The 6,813-nt window shown below is 34.8% G+C and overlaps 1 long non-coding RNA gene across 1 annotated transcript in view; it reads right to left on the bottom strand.

Moving 5' to 3' along the window:
* LOC107634533 overlaps positions 2,172-6,813 on the bottom strand; it is an 18,557-nt gene continuing 13,915 nt past the window's right edge. The window contains exons 2-6 of the long non-coding RNA XR_001618963.2: positions 4,935-5,201; positions 2,894-3,133; positions 2,598-2,801; positions 2,398-2,490; positions 2,172-2,297 (exon numbers count right to left, since the gene is read on the bottom strand). This is a non-coding gene — a long non-coding RNA (uncharacterized LOC107634533). The remainder of the gene's footprint in view (positions 2,298-2,397; positions 2,491-2,597; positions 2,802-2,893; positions 3,134-4,934; positions 5,202-6,813) is intronic.

Below are 6,813 nucleotides of genomic sequence, written 5' to 3' on the forward strand. Positions count from 1 at the left end.
TATAACTAAAAGTGCTAGGTGGGAGACAACCCACCATGGTATGATCGTTCTTTTTCATTTTTATTTAGTTTTATTTATTTTCAAATTTTATTTTATTTTATTAAACCTGGAGTTTTGCATCACATTCATATTAACACTGCATTCTGCATCTTTTCAGATTAAAAAAAAAGGGAAGAGCACGCGACGCAACCGCATCAGCGATGCGTCCGCGTCGCAAGGAGATGGGAGACAATATTAATATGAACAGAGAGTTTCGCAGGAGCAGCGCTGGAGGCGTGCCAATGGCACAAATCACCCCACGCGACCGCGTCATATGGGAATAATGGCCTCCCACGCGACCGCGTGCCCCACGCGGCCGCGTGACCTGAAAATCGACGTCAACCAGGTGCATGGCCGAAAGTCACTACAACAAACAAGGCTTTTCGCAACGGTCAAAAACAGTTGTTGTATATGGAAAAATCGTTCCCTAAACTTTAGGCAACGCTTTGGCAACGGTTTTTGACCTGTGGTATATGCGGCCGTTGCCAATGATCAAAGGTAACGGTTTTTGACCTAAGGCAACGGTAACCAAAAAACCGTTGCCAAAGTTACTGGTATAGGCAACGGTTTTGAACACAAATTTTAAACAACGGTTCCAAACCGTTACTCGAGAAGCAACGGTTTTAGACCGTTCTTTTTCATGATACAACGGTTTTAAAACCGTACCTGGATTGGCAACGGTTTTAAACTGTTGTAGTTTTGTTATCCACAACAGTAACGGTTTTAAAGCATTACTGTTGGTGTCGTTTTTTGGTAACGGTTTTTGTACTGTTGCCACTTTATAGTTGTCTAACACAATGGTTTAAAACCGTTACCATCAGTGTTTTTTTGGCAACGGTTTTAAAATCATTGCCATTTTATAGTCATCTAAGACAACGGTTTAAAAGCGTTACCATTAGTTATTTTGGCAACGGTTTTAAAACAATTGCCATTTTATAGTCATCTAAGACAACGGTATGAAAGTGTTACCGTTGGTGTTGTTTTTTGGCAACGATTTTAATACCGTTGTCCTTTGTAACTTTTGACAACGGTTTTTTGTTGTAATGTATAATTCTTTATTTACAATAGTAGTTTTCTCATGAATAAAATTAATTTTATTTTTTTTAATTATTTAGAGTCAATAAATAATCTAAACTATTTGAATAAAGTCACTAAAGAAAAATAATTGAACATTTTTCATCAAATTTGACTTACAAAGATTGTTGTAAGATCTGCAATCACATCCAAAATACCACAATACTATCATGACAACCTCGAACTATATCATCTAATGTTGCAAAACATATAACAAAGAAGAGTTGAAATAGCTAAGTAGCAAATAGATTTATCATCATGTCCGATCCACAAGTTCATGACTTTTACTCTGTAACACTTGCTCTTAAAATTTGACCTTAATCAAGTTTGATTTCCCCTTAAACATAGTTTTCCTGTAAAAAAAGTAAAAAAATCAAATATAAAACTACACATCTTTAATATTAATAATGTCTACTAAAAATGTTTGAGAGAGAGAGGAGAAACATATATATCTTAACATTCTTCTATTAAGATACACAAAACAATTGAATCAACATCAACATAATCAACCATTATTTAAGATATGATAACAATATAGAAACTTTAACAAAAAATACCTCCTCATGTGCATCATTGTTTGGATTGCCTAAAGTGCTTCCTAGTTGAGCAGCTAACATCTCAAGGTCCACTCCTGAACTTTTTTGTTGCAACATCATCTTAACAAGCGATTTTAGTTCATCTACTTCTTTTTGCATCACATCAACTTTACCCTCTAATGATGCTTTCTCAGCTGCATGTTGCTGCTTAAGGGTGGCAATTTCTTCATTTTTCTTCAACAAAGTTGGTGTGGTAACTCTTCCGTGACATCGCACTCTCCCTGCCTTCTCTTTCCCAAATATGGATTGAAAAGCTCTAATTGTTGATTCTTTAGAGTTTTTATTCTCAGCTTGCAGATGTGCCTATATTAATGTGAAGAAAAATAATAATAACAAAAAAGAGTAACTACACACTTGGACTCAAAACATATATCATTTGACAACATCAAATCAAATAAAGATAACCACAAATGATGGACAAATTACCAAGACACAAGAAATTCATAACCTAGTTTAATCAAATTAACTCCCAATACTTACAATAACATCCAAAGTGTCTTCATCCAATGATTTTCCCTTTGTGCTTTGGCGAGTCTCAACAAACATTTCTGCTTGAGTAGGTGGTTCATTATTTTCCTTAGAAGCAGCCTATAAGTCCAGTTCAACAAGCATTTATATAGAGTTAAAAATGCACGTAGTCTTGCACCCCACATACACATACAAATGCACAAAGAATAAAAAATTGTACCAATCTTGCACGTATTCTTGCAAAATTTATTGGTCCCTTTCGATGGCTAAATTTCTGTTGTGCCCTATTTTTCTTATTCTGCGCAGACATTTTCTACATAGCAAGAGACAAGTATTATAAAAAAATTATCATATTTCACTCATAAATGTATATAACTCATAATTGCATAAACAGACTACAATAAGTTACACATGTCTTACCTTAACTTTCTCAGTTCTCCAATAAGCAATCAACTTGCGAAAATGACTCTCAGGTATGCTTTTAGGACGATTTTTCAGCATTTCGTTAACACTTTTGTATGGCAGAAAATGATTTTGCTTGATTGTGGTCTTATACCGTCTCCAGTTGTCATTGATACGAGCAAGGACTATCCTCTTTCCTTCAGTTGGAATAATGAACTTACCCTATAAAACACAAATATTATTTGCTAGTAAGAATAAAATACATGTGTACATTTCCAAATAGTTTCTAAAAGAGACAATAATAATATTCTCACTTGAACATATTCCCAAATGGCTTCTTTATCTTTAATCCCCTTCTAATTTGTGTAAATTAATGGACAAAAATCTGAATTCCTTGCCACTGTGCCAAAAAATTTGCTCAAGTTATTTACAGCTTCATCAGTAGGACCAATTGCCTCCCCTTCAATATCTAGAGTAATTTCTTCTCTATCTTCCAACTATCTTGCATGAATCTTCAAGCATTGTGTAGGACCTCGTGTTTTCTTCACTGTTGTCTCTATACAAAGAGCTCAGAATAAGGCCATCAGCATCATTGGTCAATCAAAACAAGGCATGAAATCAGCCATTAACAAGGATAAAGCAGCACTAAACAGCAAAATCAGCACTTATAAAATAGCTCAGAATAAGGCCATCATCATCATTGCTCAATCAAAACAAGGCATGAAATCAGCCATTAACAAGGATAAAGCAGCACTAAACAGCAAAATCAGCCCATATAAACTCACTAAAACTAAATCAGCACTTATAAAAGAGCTCAGAATAAGGCCATCAGCATCATTGGTCAATCAAAACAAGGCATGGAATCAGCCGTTAACAAGGATAAAGCAGCACTAAACAGCAAAATCAGCCCATATAAACTCACTAAAACTAAATCAGCACTTATAAAAGAGCTCAGAATAAGGCCATCAGCATCATTGGTCAATCAAAACAAGGCATGGAATCAGCCGTTAACAAGGATAAAGCAGCACTAAACAGCAAAATCAGCCCATATAAACTCACTAAAACCAAATCAGCACTTATAAAACAGCTCAGAATAAGGCCATCATCATCATTGCTCAATCAAAACAAGGCATGGAATCAGCCATTAACAAGGATAAAGCAGCACTAAACAACAAAATCAACCCATATAAACTCACTAAAACCAAATCAGCACTAATAAAACAGCTCAGAATAAGGCCATTAGCATCATTGCTCTATCAAAACAAGGCATGAAATCAGCCATTAATAAGGATAAAACAACACTAAACAACAAAATCAACCCATATAAACTCACTAAAACCAAATCAGCACTTATAAAAGAGCTCAGAATAAGGCCATCAGCATCATTGGTCAATCAAAACAAGGCATGAACTCAGCCATTAACAAGGATAAAGCAGCACTAAACAGCAAAATCAACCCATATAAACTCACTAAAACCAAATCAGCACTTATAAAACAGCTCAGAATAAGGCCATCAGCATCATTGCTCAATCAAAACAAGGCATGAAATCAGCCATTAACAGGGATAAAGCAGCACTAAACAGCAAAATCAACCCATATAAACTCACTAAAACTAAATCAGCACTTATAAAAGAGCTCAGAATAAGGCCATCATCATCATTGCTCAATCAAAACAAGGCATGGAATCAGCCGTTAACAAGGATAAAGCAGCACTAAACAGCAAAATCAACCCATATAAACGCACTAAAACCAAATCAGCACTTATAAAACAGCTCAGAATAAGGCCATCATCATCATTGCTCAATCAAAACAAGGCATGAAATCAGCCATTAACAAGGATAAAGTAGCACTAAACAGCAAAATCAACCCATATAAACTCACTAAAACTAAATCAGCACTTATAAAAGAGCTCAGAATAAGGCCATCAGCATCATTGCTCTATCAAAACAAGGCATGAAATCAGCCATTAACAAGGATAAAGCAGCACTAAACAGCAAAATCAACCCATATAAACTCACTAAAACCAAATCGGCATTTATAAAACAGCTTAGAATAAGGCCATCAGCATCTTTGGTCAATCAAAACAAGGCATGAAATCAGCCATTAACAAGGATAAAGCAGCACTAAACAGCAAAATCAACCCATATAAACTCACTAAAATAGCAACAATAACAACAACCCATATAAAACTTCCTAACCACCTATATCCACTACAATTCAGATAAAACTTCCTAACCACCTATATTCCACTAAGCATGCATAACTAAACTGACTAATTTAACAAAAACTGAACAAACTAATTAAACTACGAAAAAGTAAACAGGAAAAAAAATTGAGAACCTGCAAAAAGTTTACCTTTCAAAGTATTGTCTATGTTCTCAGCCTCAGTTGGATTAATATAATCCTTGTCCTGCTCCTCTATAATATCTCCTTCATTCTCATCCAATTGCTCTTCACCATCAGGTTCATTGTTAAGTTGAAGAAAAGTATCAATCGGCATTGAAGCAAATTGACGTGTTTTTCCCTTCTTAGTTGGCCTTTCTTGCAAGCTGCCACACTCTTCAATATCATCTTCAATTGTGGTCTCTTTTCTCTTCAAATCTTGAGTCATTCTAGAATCTACTTCTTTAGTATTCTTGTGAGCCACAGCAGTAGATTTAGAAGGAAGTTCTTTTTCTTGTCTACATGTTGATCCTTGTGTGTGAGTCATACTTGCTTCCATCTGTACTTTACTTTTCTTCAAATTCTGTCCTTTTTCTTTTGCAACTTTTGGCTTTTCTATAAAATTCTGCTTATCATTTGCTTGGACACCATTTTTTCTTAACTTCTGCTCCCTTTCCCTATTACTAAGGGTTTTTATCCTCTTAAGTAGTGGTGGTGGTTGATGTTGCTGCTGCCCAGAAGACATCTTTTCTCACTTAACTTCCATATTCTTGAAGAACTTTGCACGCAATTCAGCACTTGACTTTGAATCTATCTCATTTTCAATGAATTTTTTGAACATTTTCTGAAAAAGGAAATAAAATAATGAGATTAGTATACATCTTAAAGAATCTATTAACATAATAGTAAAAAACCAAATCACATATTAAAAGAACCAAGAATCTATAAGAAATGCACCTGTTCATAAACAATTACACTAAAAATAAAAGTAAAAAAAATTATTCTATGTTGAGAAGAAAAATCTCTTTAAAGATCAGAATCATCATCATATTTAGTTTGTTGTAGAACAAGTGAAGGTTTCTCAATGATTGTATTTGGCATGTCTTCTCTAGTCCATTGAACTTCACAATTATCCTTTGGCACAAACAAATTATTTGCTTGATCAAAGGGGTCCTTCTGATTAGACTCTTCGGCTTCAACATCATACCCATCATACATATTGAATAAATCCCTTGGCACTGTGTCCATGACATAATGCTTGTCTTTGTTAAAAGGGTCTTGAATATAAAAACATTGGTGGACTTGTGAAGCTAATACAAAAGGATCATCCCGAGAACATCTTTTATTAAAATGAACTGAAGTTAGACCAAAATTCTCTTCCTCAACTTCAAACCAATCACAATTGAAGAGAACAAATTTGAAACATGCATAATAGTCTAACTCAATTATGTCATTTATTACACCAAAATATGTTACGGCTTTTGTCATTGGGTTGTTGTCCTTAGCACTAGCAAAGCTTGGTGTTTCGCACACCAAAGTCACACCACTGTTTTGAGTTGTGTGGCTTGCATCATGTTCTCTAGTTTAAAATTTGTAGCCATTGATTACATAACTAGAAAATCGTTTTGCAACTGTGTTTGGGCCTCTAGACAAATCTTTAAGTTGTTTCGGAACATCTTCATGAGAAGCACGCTCTTTGAACCATTCACTAAAATCATGGCTTAGAGTTTTTGCCTTCTTCCATTTTCTACCTTTAGTTTGATTGTTGACATGTTCCTCATACTCTCTAAAGTAAATAAAAAGTATGTTAGTTATATTTTTTAATAGAGAATTGGTAGTTGGAAAATATATAGGAAAAATACCTAATGTAGTCTTTAACTTTATCACAATTAAATAAGATGTACCGATGAGCTTGTATTTTTGAGTTGGTATCTAGAGAAAAAGGTTGCCCTTTCCTCTTTCCACCAATTGGTCGCCCCAAGCATGCAAAATAGCTATCATGACATACGTCAGCTTCACTGCAATTATCATAATTTTGTGTCCTCCTACTCAGCCTTGTATCCACATCAGG

The sequence above is a fragment of the Arachis ipaensis genome, chromosome B03 (assembly GCF_000816755.2).
Source record: "Arachis ipaensis cultivar K30076 chromosome B03, Araip1.1, whole genome shotgun sequence".
Classification (NCBI taxonomy): domain Eukaryota; kingdom Viridiplantae; phylum Streptophyta; class Magnoliopsida; order Fabales; family Fabaceae; genus Arachis; species Arachis ipaensis.